Raw genomic sequence first — 15,354 nt, forward strand, 5'->3', positions numbered from 1 at the left:
CTCTCAACAAGACCTGCCTAGCTAAGAAGGCCCAGCGGCACCTCCATTTCCTGCAGAGGCTGGAGAGAGCTAACCTTCCCCCTCCCATTTTCACCACCTTCTACAGAGGGACGATAGAGAGCATCCTGACCAGCTGTGTCACTGTGTGTTATGGGAACTGCACAGTCTCTGACCGCAAGACCCTACAGTGGATTGTGAAAATAGCTGAAAAGATCATCTGAGTCTCTCTAACAACCATCGTGTACTGTTATGTGTTGCACTATGGTCCTGGAGAAACAACATTTCATTCCAAAATGTATACAAGCTATATAGAGGAGTGACAATAAAAACCCACTTGACTTGACTTGATATGTTTTAAAGATTTTTTTTTCCAGCGCTTTCCTTCAAAGAACATTCTCGCATGTAATTAAAGACAAGTTCTTTAATTCTAAAAGTACATTTTGCTTTAATGTGACTTTTTTTTTCTAGTGACTAGTTTTTCACCATTTTGCTGGATTTTTTGTTTTAGTTTTTCATGTTAGTCACTATCAATAATAACTGACATCTCTGCTTATCCTCATGAAGGCTTTACATGTTTTATGCATGTTTCATACATGGAAGGAATCTGATCTGAGTTAAGCCCTGGTGGTATTACACACGGAGAGGAGAGCTCCATTAACAAGGTCACGTGTGCAGGGACACTGCTGTATGTCTCACCAAATTACATTATTAATCAAGCCACATAAAGCACCTCATCTCAAGGTCAGTGCAGGGCCATTCTGTCCCTGAGACAAGGCCTTGACTCCATGTAAAAGTTTCTTTTCTCCCTTTTCTCCACGTTGAAGGCTTTTGTAAGTTTTTGCTATAACAGAATTTTGTTAACTGTGCTTCTCAGCTTTGCACAGAACGGCCGTGGATCAACTGCACACTTACGAAGTGTTTCTAGATGAACAATAAAGCTCCAGTTGAGGACTAATCTACTAGCTAAGCAATCAAAATATTCAAAACAAACTACACACAGCCATTGGATGCCAGTACTAAAAGTTTAATAAGTGTATGTCTTTTACCTCAAATTGTTGTAAGTACATTCCTTGAAAGCAGAGAGAGATTTCATTGCTGGCACACAGCTTCAGTTACATTTATTATTATTTTTCCCCATTGCCCAAAGGACTATTAGAAAAAATAGTAGAAGGAAAGTGCTAAAATCTAATATCGATCAGTAGCTCAACACTGAATCAATGAGGTCTTATTGTTAGCATAAGAATGATGTCAATGATGTGAGGCAAATTATTACACATATCATTATATACAAATTATTACAGATAGGCATTCATAATTTCTAATTTTTTAAGTGTTTCAAGTCTGCCATACTGGCTTCATTCTGTGTTTCTTTCAAATACCAAACTTTTGTTTGGGTTGCAACCCATTTATTCAAACCAAAAATCTAACTAGACTTATGGCCTGTTCATATGGTCCTTTGTGTACTTTCATTGGACAGCATGTGGTTAGTCCATCTACTTTTAGTTTCCATTCCAAAGCCAGTTTGGAGGAAAAAAGGATGATAGAGTAAATAATCTACTTTGTTTGTGTTCATTACACCCATTTCACATGCACCTTCTCAATCACTGCTGATGATGTGTTATGGACGTGTTACAGTGAAACAGGCTGAAAAATATAAGTCCAAATGGACATCAATTCTATGCAGTTTTTCACTCTTTGTAATCACCTGACACAACTGCCACTGATAAACTGCACAGATCTGTAGGCTGATCTAGAAAGAAATCAGCCCCAGTGTTGCTTCTTCATACCATTCTGTGTAATTTCTTACATCTGTTGGTGCAGGTGTGCTGGATTCCAGTCCAAAATGAGCTTAAAAACATCTTTAAAAAGTCCAAAATGATCTTAAATGAACTTAAGACATTTGTTAACAGCAAAGCCTTGTATTGTTGTGTTCTGATCTTCCAGTTCTGACTAGATACATTGATTCAAATTGATTTGCTTGCCTAGTTTAGCCCATTTGTAGTTATGAATATTTGCCTTGTTCCTGATTCTGTTTATTGCTTTGCCTTTTTGGTTGGTTTGCCCTGATTTTGATAAATAAACTCAACCCTGCATTTGCATCCAAGCCTATGTGGTTCCTGACATAGACAGAATACAAATGTAATTTTTGTATTCTGAATGTACTATAGCGCTATTACTTCCCACAGTGTGAACTCTATACTATAAATGAGCTCTCTGAGTTGATTTGGACATTTGTTGAATGGTCTGGCAAATTAATATTTATGAAACCCAAAGTTTTTCCCCCATGTTTTTATGTATTAAATAAATCAGGCTGCGGTGAAGGAAATTAAATGAATCTTGTTACTTGAGGTGTAAATTCACAGCAATTATTACATTCCTGAAATGGCACCCTCTGTGAAATGCATACGAAAGTAGAAGCATGTGTTATACTGATTTCATTTTCCCTCTGGCTTGTTTCCAGAGACGAAATTGTTAATTGAACACAATGGTGTGTGATTCATTGATTCTACAGCAGGTCTGTGACAGGAGGCAGAACGGTTGCTGTTCAAGCTGTAAGGGCAGATCCTGGGGCTGATATTCTGATTAGATGTGTAGACAATTCTTTACCTTGCTGATGTAAATGCAATCAAATCGATGTTACAGTTGAGAAATCGTAATGTTATATTTGTCCACTTACTTTCATACATATTCATCTTATCACGTTTGGCTTCTTGTCTCTACTAGAATAATATTTCTATCATGGAGCCCATGCATTGGTCTAACACAGCATCCAAACATGTCCAAGTCAAAAAAAATCTGATGGTGGATTTTGTAGGTAAACCCGTAACATACTGTGTCAGCACTTTTTTTATATTACACTATGTAAGCTCTCATTGCATTGTTTATATTAAGATGAACAGCCAAGGAATGGTGGATTTTAAACAGCTGTTCTTTGCAGCGTGTTTTGCAGATGCAGAGTTTTCTAGTGGTCTCTCAGAGGCTCTGAAGGGCACCAGGTTAATGCCAGCATGTCCTTCCCTTCAGCCACGCTAAAAATGTAACTCATCATTTATGCTCTCCTGATGTAATGAGACAAGCCCTAGTGACAGTCACATTTCTACAGCCCGAAGAGTCTGTGTCCCTTCCTCATGTATTACGGCTTCCTATCTATAGCCATATCTGATCTGTAAAGCCTGTAAAAGAATAAAAATGGTTTCAAAGATTTATTCAGAGACCAATGTTGTGTGATGGACCCTTGTTATTATCCAATTTGTGCTGTTGAATTCTCGAATCTGATTGGTGAGAAGTCATTGGTTAATGTACTATAGCAGCTCTGACAGTAGTGCTGGCTGTATTTCAAATCACAGGTTTATATTAATGTGCTTATTCTAACACATTATTTTTTCTATAGTAACAGCTGATCCACAGGGCCTTGTATGGCAGATTTTTTAAAATGTATTTTAAAAATTGTGTTGTTATTTAACAAAGAAACATGTATTTACCATTGAGAAGTTTTCTGTAAGGATATGTTTATTCAACATTTATAGAGAGAATCTCTAGTGTCAGCATTTTGTTAACAGTGAGTACATTTTTTTGCCATGGAAAAGGATTCAAGACAATGGGGTTTGCTCTTTCCACTTTCTTGGTCACATGACAAGCTGTTTTGTTGTTGTTGTTGTTGTTGTCTTATTAACCTCAAGAGAGGCTGGTGAGGGAATGACTGTTTATAGCTGCTATAACAGTCACAAACTTGTGAGAACAGAAACAAACTTATTTCCTGAAATAAATATGACTACAAACAGGTAAAGAAAAAATGACTTTTCATTTAAGCAATATCACGCAAGCAAGAGTGCTGTTACACTGAATATCGGCATGGCTGTGATTCGGCCATACAGTAGGTAAACAAAGATATGATATATGCAACCTCATGACTGTGAGTGTGATATTGCTTGTGTACAGCAGTTAGTCCTGGTCCACTAATTTCATTGGAGCGATGTTGCAAGAGGGCGCATATTTAGTATAACCATACTGGGACGTTTCACTGTTTGTATCACTCCACTCATCTGTGTTCATCACATAAAACAGTAGAGTTAGGATTACAGTAGGGTTAACATCATCAGTGGACATGGCAAATACATTTTTCATTAATATAACTTCTGACTTAAAATATTTCTTAAAAATGTTCATCAGATGAAGATGAAAAGGAAGAAGGGAAGCCAATTTCACCAGATGCACCTTTAATGGGAATATATAAATCATAGTGAGCTAGTGAGCCGGCTAACCGATAGGCTATCAGTGAGTGTGGCTTCTTCAGGATCTATTTCTGTTCAGTATAACCGCACTCTTGCTCATGCAGTATTGCTTAATTAGACAACAGTTCTATAAAGAAGAAATTAATATCAAGTAACAGACATTTCAGATAAAATATGACCAAATATTTTGTTTATTTTTGCTCCGTCAACAAAAATAGTTCCCAAATAAGCCACAGCTGGATGAGTATTGCATGTTGCCAATGCACAGACTGACTGACAGCCAGTAAGTAAGTGTAGTAAGTGTAGTAACGGTTTCAATGTAACAATATTGCTAGAATTGCAATTTTATGAAACGAACACAGACAGATTGTATGATACAAATAGTGACATGTCCCAGAGCTGTTATAACTCTTGTATAATCTTTAATAAATTACATATATATATAAAAAATTATCACTGACAAATTCCTGCGGTATAAAAGGAATAAATCTTTTTTAAAACACTTTGGGGCATCACAGCACCCCAAAGTGTTTTATTGCTTACTTATTATTATGATTATGATATTTCTATTTTCACACTGATTATAGTAATCTCCAAACACTTAAACCCTTCTTATTTCCAGTGATGCAGCCACATGAGCCTTTATGTATTCTCTAGCAGAGTTAATCCATGTTTGATGTGTGTTTGCGAGATTAGAGATATCAAAGGACCAAATATATGATGCCAGATCATTAATCAGTTCTACCAGAAAACATGTAATGTTACAAGACATCAAATGTCTGTGTTTAATAAGACATACAAAATTGCTATGTAAAAATGATGGTCTTATAGACAAGAAAAAAATGTTTCTTCAAAAGCATTGGTTTACTGGTTTGAGGGATTTTTTTTTGTCTCCATTCTCTGTGAAGTTATGGGTCCAAATCCCACCACTGCTTGAAGGCACTAAAAATGAATCACCCTTAAGAATTTTTTCTTTAACCAGTTTGAGTGAGCATCATGCTGAATGACAAATCCCACAAGTTCAACTTGTGCGCCTTTTTACAAATTTGACCGATGAGCTTGAGCATAACATGATTTTTATAATCTTGTTTCAAGGTCAGCAATATCACTATGACCCTGTGCTTTAGTAGGCTACTCGCTCTCAAAGCTTATGTTGTGTCACAGTTCAGACACTTTAGCTAACGCTGTTATTCATTATGTACCACTGTTCTCTAGAGGGCCCTTCAGACCAACAGAAATGGGCTGCTGCATGTGGTGCAGTCAGCAGGATGTGCTGTCTTTTTATTGTGCCTCACCATGAAGCCTTTTGGGAAAACGAGTACGGGCTGCTTCACTATACCCTGCTATATTTTCCTGATCCCATATCAGCGGTGCTCACCGCACCATTGCCCTTTATGATCTGTAATCTATGCTTATTAAACAAGGTGCCTATGCTATTAGGAGTCGAAAATGAGTGCTAATGACCGAGCTGCTGGCGGCGTCTGCCTTCACAATACTGTCTTCCATTTATAGTTGCTGCATTAGGGCTATAATTCAGGCTGTTGTGCATCATTGGGTTTAAAAATATGTTCATCTTCTTTTTTCCACATCATGTCTCACTGAAAGGATTTGGAGAGGTCTGCAGCCAAGGTATGCTGGGCCTGGTGTGTTGCCTTGATTCAACATTTATTTTCACACCAAATTCTGGAATATGTCCATTTCAATCTGTAATCATGAGGAAGTAGTTGGAAAACAAGGTAAGAATTGAATGCATTTAGAGCTGAAAGTCCACCAATAACAGATGACTGAATTACATCACCTCCAGATGATAGAGAAGACAATGACGTGCTAGTAAATCATGACTTTCTCACAGAGTTACCTTCCTCCACATTACAGCCTGAAACTGTGCCTTTCGAAATCATACTTATATAATCTCTTCCTCTTGTGTTCTCCATCTAAATGTTGTTAGGGAAAGTGGGAGTGGGACTCCAGTCAGATGATTAGCACTGATGCTTCTGTGGCATGTATCTGGCATAGTGCCCCCTTTTCCCTCCCTTCTCCCACCCACTTAAACTCTGCTGCCAGAACAATCGCTCATAATTACACTGCTGCCTGGCATCAGGGAGATGAGTCAGTGGGAATCGCTGAGGGCTCGCGTTCGTACTCCTCATCCTCCTCCGTAATGCTCTCTAATGAACAGCTCCTCTCAGTGATGGCACTCTATGAGCTAGCTGCTTGACCTGATCTCAAAGCACTGGGGTCTCAAATGAAACATCCACGCTGTGCATTTCTGATAGGCCTCCTGCAGCTTCCACGCAAACAGATGATTATAGCGCACGCAGGCATGGGGCCTGTCATTCTCAGCATTGACACACAAAGAGGAAGATTACAGCGAGAGAAATTCACGTTTTTCTGCTCTCTTCAATATCGACCTTTCATCAAACCAAGCAGAGGCGGTGCACAAGCAGTGTACGCAGGGGAATAAGCATCAAAGCTTTCATGCGACTTTAAATGGGGTGTACTAAATGCCAGTAGCAACATCTTAGAAGCACAAAAAACGTGCACCTAAAACCTTTGTGCCTTTGCACTGATGCTCGCTCGCACCAATCAAGTGGTTACCCTTGTGTTTCAATCAATTGGTTATTATCCAAAACAATAAGGATGCCCTGGTGCAATCAGTTTTATTCAATATCAACCGTGCTGCTGATTCCAGATCAAGCCTGGTGTACAGGAGTGTTTTCACATCTCAAACTGAAAAAGTGCACGTAACACCTATTTATGTGTTCATTGGGCCATTGCTGATCTAAAGAACACTTAAAAACCTTTTGGCCTTGAAATGACTTAAACAATAACAAGATGCAGGCAGTTGCTTTATTTTTCTACTCTCTTGGATGAGTACACTCTAAATTACTACTAAACTATACACTTCCTTGTTGTTAACCTTAAGGGTACCTTAATATGTATCTTGCCTGGAAACATACTGTAGATATAGTGAACCTTTAGAATTTATTTAATTTTATTAATAATTAATTTTTAGGGTAAAGCTTTAAAAGGTACACTATATGCACAGTTCTAGACAAAATATATACAGCAAAGGAACAAAAGATGTATGCTTGTGGGTACAAGAACATTACAGTTACGTACCCTTTTTTCTGAGATTGCATGAATTTGATCTTTATTCTTTATAACTTTTTTAAATAAATTATTCTCAGCCAATAATTGTAAGTATAGTATTCAAGTCAAGCCTGTTATTCTAATATAAAAGGAAAACTCCACCCGGAAACACATTAAATATATCTATGGAATATTTGTGACCTGGAATATTTGTGATGTGCTTAGCCATTCTGGTGCTAATGGTGGTTGGAGGTTTACTTTTGTTATTCCTGTGAGAAATTTGCAGTTGTATATATATATAAAACATACATACATACGTACATACATATGTATATATGCTTGTAGTGAGGCATGTACAAATGCTTGTAGTGACGCTCTGCAAACTCACTAAGGCACAGATACAACAGAAACGAACACACAAAGCTTCTTTAAGAGAAGTGACTAGACAATAAATTCAATAAATACAAACAGAACAAATAGAATACAATATTGGAATAGCACTGGATGCAGTATTTACTTAAAGAGCAAGGAGACATTAAAAGTGTATTTACAATGGCCTTAAATAGGAGAAAGCATTTCAACAATCTTTTACATAAGGCATAGCAATCAGGCTTCACTGTTAGCTACAAAATCCAAAAGAGCAAGAGCAGGGAAGGCATTTTACATTGGGGGTGCTGGAATTTTAAGCACCATACATGTGGGCTGCGATATGACATCACACCCGAATGATAGTCAAATATATTTTTCCTTTAAAGAAGAAAGGATGTTGATTATAATGATATATAACTCAGTGCAGTTCAATTATCGAATCAGAAGGTGTTTAATTGTTATAGATTAACTTTCTTTAACAGCACAACTCTGACAACTGTTACAACCATTACATAAATGATAGGTTCATATTAATGTGCTCGTTCCTATAGTAACAGCTCATTCCCATAATCATGCTGATAAACATAATAAACAACAAAAAAAGAAAGATCTGTGCCAAAAATGAATTAATTAACTTGTACATAATTCTCACGCTAACTGATACCAGTGATGTGTAAGTTGTTTGAAAGCCTAAATTGTCTTTTTCTGCAGGAATGAACAAGCATGCAGATGAACACTGATGAGAAGATTAGACTACAGATCAGAAGCTTAGGATGGGCACATTGTCAAAACACAGTGTCGTATGTGTCATTATCACAAATAACATGTCTAATGGAGTGACAGCACACGCTTCATTTCCTATCAGCATTAACCAGCTGCAGGCTGTGAGATATTTCACATAGAAATAGACCCATAACTCCATAAATAACCAAAAATACATGTTAGTAAAATATCTATATAACATATAGATATATAATATAATAATATATATATATATAACATACTATATAAATTGTACAAAATGTAAACCATTCTGTAAAGATTTGGTCAAAGGTTGCGTTCAGACGCAAAATATCATCATTTGTCCAGTGATGATAATATATGGATTGTATTTATGTCATCTACTTGTGTAAACTAAAGCTCATGACTAATACATTTTGCAAAATCAAAGCTTTGTTGTTTTCTGTCTTCCGGCAATGCAAAAGAATGAAGCCACATGGGGAAAGAGAGGAAACTTACGAAAGCCGACTCTTAGTCATGATGACATTGTCAAGCACAATTCAAGGATAATTTATCACTAGCACCTGAGATGAATAGGCTCTATCCTCTACATTAAATAAATAATTCATTTTGATCACTTGCTCTTTTTTAAGCACTTGTTTTTCAGAACTCTCTGTGGACTTCTCACTTAGTGAGCAAGCTGTTTGCAGGTTTCACTTTCCCAGCTTTACAAAGATCTCTGTCTTTCAACTGAGGGATAAAAAAAACCTGGCAGGTGTTTGCTATCCCTGTGGCAAGGAGGAAAAGTTTGGTCATTAGCATTATAACACAGTGAATTATTATAATGTCGTGTTTTCTAAACTGTGGCCACAACAGAAACTGCTGACACAGGCAACATTATACTCCCTCTTTAAGGGAAAATTAGCCGGAAAAGATCTAATCTAAAACACGGAAAAACACAGAAAAACACAGGGGTGTTTAGCTTTGCCATCTCACAGCTCAGGGGTCCCTGGTTTGATCTTGAGCCCAGGTTACTGTGTAGTTTTGCATGTACCACTTCCAAAAAACATTCCAGTATGTGGATGGGTGAATCGAAAGTGTTCCTAAGTGTGCATGTGTGTGTGTGTGTGTGTGTGTGTGTGTGTGTGGTGCCCTGTGATAGACTAGTGTTCCATCCAGGGTGTATTTTCACCTCATGCCCAGTGTTCGTAGGATAGGCTCTGGATACACTACAACCCTGACTGAGGATAAAGCAGTGACTGAAGATGAATGAATGAAACAAAGTTTTAAAATAAACCGCAATAAATAGTAACACTTTATTTGAAGGACATCTATATCAGAGCTTCATAACACATTCATTAGCATAAATCCTTCATAAAAGAGTGCTGAACAATTTTGAAAGGCTTACGTCAAAACTTATAAAGTGAAATTGGAGATTTTATGCAGTATGACTTTGCAGTCTGTAGAAAAAGAGAGAAAAGCCCTCAATTCTCATTATATCCATAAGACTGCTCACGATTTACTGTTAGTGTAAATGTTTTTACAAGTTCTATTTGTTTGTCTTTAAACAGCACATTCATGACAAGCTCTGAGACATTTTCTATTATGTTCCTATGTTTTATCTCACATTTTGGCAGGTGTTACTAATTTTACTAATACAATGTTTTTTTGGGAAACTGGGTTAATCTAGATTTTACCTTTCTATTAAATAAATTCATTTATTCATTCATTTCCACTTTTCTTGGTGGAGGTGGGAAAAGGTTAAGAAGGTCACATCCCCTGTCACAGATTTTAGCTCTAGACATTTCCAAACCAAACTGTGAGATATAATATCTCCAGCGAGTTCTGGGTCTGCCCCAGGGTGTCTGTCCACTCAGACATGCCTGATATATCTCTAATGGGAGCCAACCAGGGAGCATATTAATTGACTCCTCTAAGGATGATCGCCAAGCTCCTCACTCTGTGTAGGAACCTCATTTCCATCGCCTGTACTCAAGACACTTCTTCTGGTTACCGCTTACAGCATGTGACCATAGGTGAGGACATAGACTGACAGGTAAAAAGAGAATTTCATTCAAATACTGAGTTCCTGGTTCACCACCATGGAGCTGTACAGAGACTGTAACATTGTACAGAGACTGTAACACTGCTGCCACTGACCCGATCCATTTGTTTGTCACATGCTGTCCTTTTCCCATCATTTGCGAATGAGATCCCAAGACTAATAATCTCCTCTGCCAGGGGCAAGATCTCTCTTCTCACCTGAAGGGAGCATATCTGGTAAATAAAGCCAACAATTACTTACGAGTGTAATCACTATTAGTGACATTAAAGCTTAATTAATTGCTCCATAGCCGTGATCAATATTCTTGATCATTTTTGAGTCATATTTAGAAAACTGTTTGCATTCAGATATTCTACTCTGAAGCATATGGTTAAACAGCTCTTAATGTTTTGCTCCTGAAAGAATGCTATTTATTTGTTTGTTTGTTTGTTTGTTTGTTTACTGACTTACTTATTATCCCAAGTTCGTTCTTGCCAGCTTTGATTTGATGAACAGTGAAACCTTGCTTGATTTCAGCTCTTAATCCTGAATGGTTCTGGTTTAGAGAGTGTAAGAATTCAGTTGGTAGAACAACTTGATTAGTTGCACTGCCTTTATGATTTGTCATTTGATTTGAGATGAATTACTCATCTATCAGGACGCTATTTTACTAATCATAGCCCATGTGTAAACAAAAAGCATAAGATAGCAGTGTTGTATATTTTTGGTATATTTGTGACACTCAGTGCAGGTGGGAACGTGATGTTTTCGTAATGACATACAGTTTGAGTTCACTTGCATATTTCAGTGATAGAAATAACCACCTGACTCACAGATCTAACAGCAAATGCATCTTCGGTTTTGTTTGTCACTATATTTTAGTGGTAGTCTCACAGATGTTACAAGATACACAAGATACAGTTTTTTGTTTTGAATGCCAGACTCATTTTCAATGTTAATTTGTAGAATGCAACATGCCATTAGCCATTTTTACCTTTATTTATGTGCTGTTCAGCCTATTCATGATTATATATGAACCATTTATTAAAAAAATAAATAAATAATCACTAGAAGCTTGATTTTATTTCTCTGGATTTAGTCGTTTGTCATAAATTAATTTTAAAGAACTTTTGCAAAGGCTACCAAAACCAAGTGCAACATTCCATTTCTATTTTTCATTTCTTCAAAATAAATTTAAATAATACAATTGTTTTGCTTTACAATAAACAACCCAGACAAAAAAAAGGAAACTTATATAAGAACTACAAAATATGTAAGTATGTATGTTTACCAGTTACTACTAACCTTGAGAACTGATTTCTGTGTCAATGCATGCATTGTCTCATCATAATTTTAAATGACAGTTAATGTTGTAAACCTGAATAGAGCATTATCATGTGTGTAAAATTGGATCCGGCTTGTAGCTGGGTTCAGAAATGGGACATAGCCTAATTGCAGCAGTGTACCGTATAATTTGTCTTTTCAACAACGCACGCTTTGCACTTTCATCTGTCAGCCCACTGATGAAATGAGTCAACAATCCCTGAATGTCAATTGCTGTTTTAAAAAGTCATGGAAAATTTTGGAACGATTTAACATATTTTCCCACCTTTCTGTACTCTGTATATTCAATTACTTAATATGACCCTTTTTTTTCCCAAAAAAATAAGTACAATGCAAAAAAATCAACAATACAAATAGATCTATATAATAACTTATTACACATATTATTAACTTAAGATATTCATTTTAAAGAATTGTCCTCACTGCACGTTTTAATGAAGGGTGCCCTAATTCTGGAGTTGAGTTGGGATTATAAAGTGTAACTATAATTCAGGTTACATTTATACTGATGTCAGAATGTTGCCATGGGCAACAATTTCAACCCCATGTCCTTATGTGACAAACAAATGGATCGGGTTTAGCTACAGTATATATACAGTAAAATAGCAATTGCACCTCTGTAGAAATGTGCAATTTGTTCTGAACAGAATAATATCCTTAATAGCAAAAGTGAGTGATGCTTTATTTCTAGCAGAAACCAAAGAAAAAATTTGATATCAATCCCATATTAACATTAATCCAAAAGAAAATAATGGCTAAAATTGCAATTTCTGCAATCAGTCCTCCTATTACATATTAGTTACATGTGATAGCTCCATATTTTTTAAGTAGTAAATATATGTTCCTTCCACGAAACCATGAATTTTAGATATATTTCAAAATATTTCAAATAAAGACATTAGATTTAAGACATTAAATGGGTTTTTCATGCAAGTTACAAGTTGCTTAGGGACTCTAAAGATGTATTGTACTTTAATTCTTTTCTTGAAATTCCCAAAGTGTGTTATTCCTTTTATAACACGGTGATTTGCCAATAATTACATTTTTTTAATTTATTAATGAATGACATGTTCCTTTTTAACTGTTTATATTTACATTTAATGTTATAGAACGTACACATAGTTCCTGTTTCACTAACTTGATAGAAGCTATAGCAGTCGTTCCTTCACCGGGCTTTCATTTTTTCTCTCTTGTGAAGTTTATAAGACAAAAAAAAGTTTGTCATGCTACTGAGAAAACCTCTAATCTACTTTTTTTTCCTAAATATTCCTTTGTTCATGTCTTTTTTGCTTTGCATAAATAAAGAGATAAACAATTGCTAACTCAGTTACTTTTATTTGTTCTTTTATTTTGTAGTTACTTTTACAAGACACATTTATTTGTATTCCTTTATGTCTCTTTCTTTCTTACCCCCAGTTCAAGTCAAATACACATTGTAAAAGCGTATTCCTTTGTAGGACGTTTCAATGACACCCACTGCTGATATGAAACATGCTTTTTGAAATGTGGGTGGGGAGCCTCCTGACATCAAATGGACTACGTCAATGTGTCTTATTTAAAAGCTCTTACATATGATCCCAAAGGGTAGATTTGAGATCACTCAAAAGCTTTGCCCTTGGCTACAATCAAAAAGCACTCACTTATGCTGTAACACAACAAAACAGACAAAGTGTATACGAATATAGTGTAGGCCATCGGGGTTTTACGTAGCTGGATGATTTTAAGGGCACTACATCAAGATATGGTTCAGATATGGTTCGTCAAGATATGGCTGTATATTTTTCTGTGAGCAAAATGATACAACAGGTTTTTAGTCACATACATAATGAATTACTTTTGTAGAAATGCTGTCCAACCCAGAAAGCAAAATTACACAGTACAAATGAATGCAACTATGGGCAGGTACATTCATGATATTGGAACATCTTAAAAAATTCAGCACAGAGTAAAACCCATTAAATTCACACATTCAGTAGGAGGATACAGTGAAGTTTCTGGAACATTCAGATAAGGATTTTAATTTTGCGAGCCAGTGCACTTTGTGTGGGCCACTAACAGCTAATGGAGTAAATAATTATAGAGTTAGCTTACGATAAATCTGATGAGGATTCTTCTCTAAGCTAAAAGAGGCAGTCTATTTTGGTGTAATTATATGGACTCCAGCTTAATGTTAACGGGCTGGTTTTTAAAAATAGTGCCGTCTGTCTCATGGACTATCTCCCTGGAAAAACATATCATTATTGGAAATGCATATTAGCCTGTTATAATTTTGACTTAGATTAGTCTTCATGAACTTTACCCTCGAAAGGCATTATGTCGGACACACATATATTAATATGGGAATTGGGATATGTGCTCATTGCATTGTAATGACTGCAGATCTAAGGATTAATAAGGCAGAAATGTACGATCATTTTGCGGTTTTTTTCCCTGTAGAGGAATAGCATATTCTGCAATGAATCTCTGCATAATCATGATAGAGCATTACTGGTCTAACTCTATGGGTGTAATAGTGTTGTCATATTTCATTTCTCATAATGACAGAACAACTCAAGAGAGTTAATGGCACTCAGACTTCATTATGAGAGCTCACAATTAAGATATGCAGCCAATTCCCATTAGCACATGAGTGTAGAATACATGAACAATAATAACAGCTTTAAAAGGAAGTCATTTTGGTTTGGCAACTCAGTATGAGTCTCACATTTAATTGCCCTAGCTTAATCTGTGTATAATACACCGTGCCAGTTTACCTGTGTCAGTTAAAGCTCTGTGGTGTCATACAATGTATTTTGTCATACAAAAGGAATACATGCTATTGACTTTAATATATATCTTTTTTTCTGGGTTTTTGTCTGTTTGGTCGGTTGGTTTTAATTTCAAAATCATTGCCAAATGCATAGAAATATTTGTAACGTTATGCCATATAGTATTTTTTTAAGAGAGCTGTATTTAATCATTTCCCTAAAATCTTTTTTCACCAAGGTCCTAAACTGGACAGGTCACCAAAACTGGTCAGTTGAAGAAAAGAACAGGCAACGTTTTTTCCAATTTTCATCTGTCCTGATTGGGTGACCTGTGCCCGCTGATTTCTGTTCTCGGCTGACAAGAGTGGAACCTCATGTGGTCTTCTGCAGTTGTAGTTCATAAGCCTCAAGGTTTGGCATGTTATGCATTCTGAGATGCATTTCTGCTCATTACAAATGTAAAGAGTGGCTATTTGAGTTACTGTAGACTTCTTTTCAGCTTGAACCAGTCTGGCGATTCTCCTCTGACCTCTCTCACCAACATGACCACCTGCAGAACTGCCACTCACTGGGTGTTTTTTGGATTCATACCAGTCTGTGCAGAATGTTTTGTGTGAAAATCCCAGATCATCAGTGGTTTCTGATATACTCAAACCAGTCCTTCTGGCACAAACAACCATGCCACATTTTGTCCCCATTCTGATGTTTGATGTGAACATTAACTGAAGCCCTTGACCTGTATGCATGATTTGATGCACTGCGCTGCTGCCACATGATTGGCTGACTGGATAATTGCATGAATAAA

This window comes from Pangasianodon hypophthalmus, chromosome 13 (assembly GCF_027358585.1).
Source record: "Pangasianodon hypophthalmus isolate fPanHyp1 chromosome 13, fPanHyp1.pri, whole genome shotgun sequence".
NCBI classification, from domain to species: domain Eukaryota; kingdom Metazoa; phylum Chordata; class Actinopteri; order Siluriformes; family Pangasiidae; genus Pangasianodon; species Pangasianodon hypophthalmus.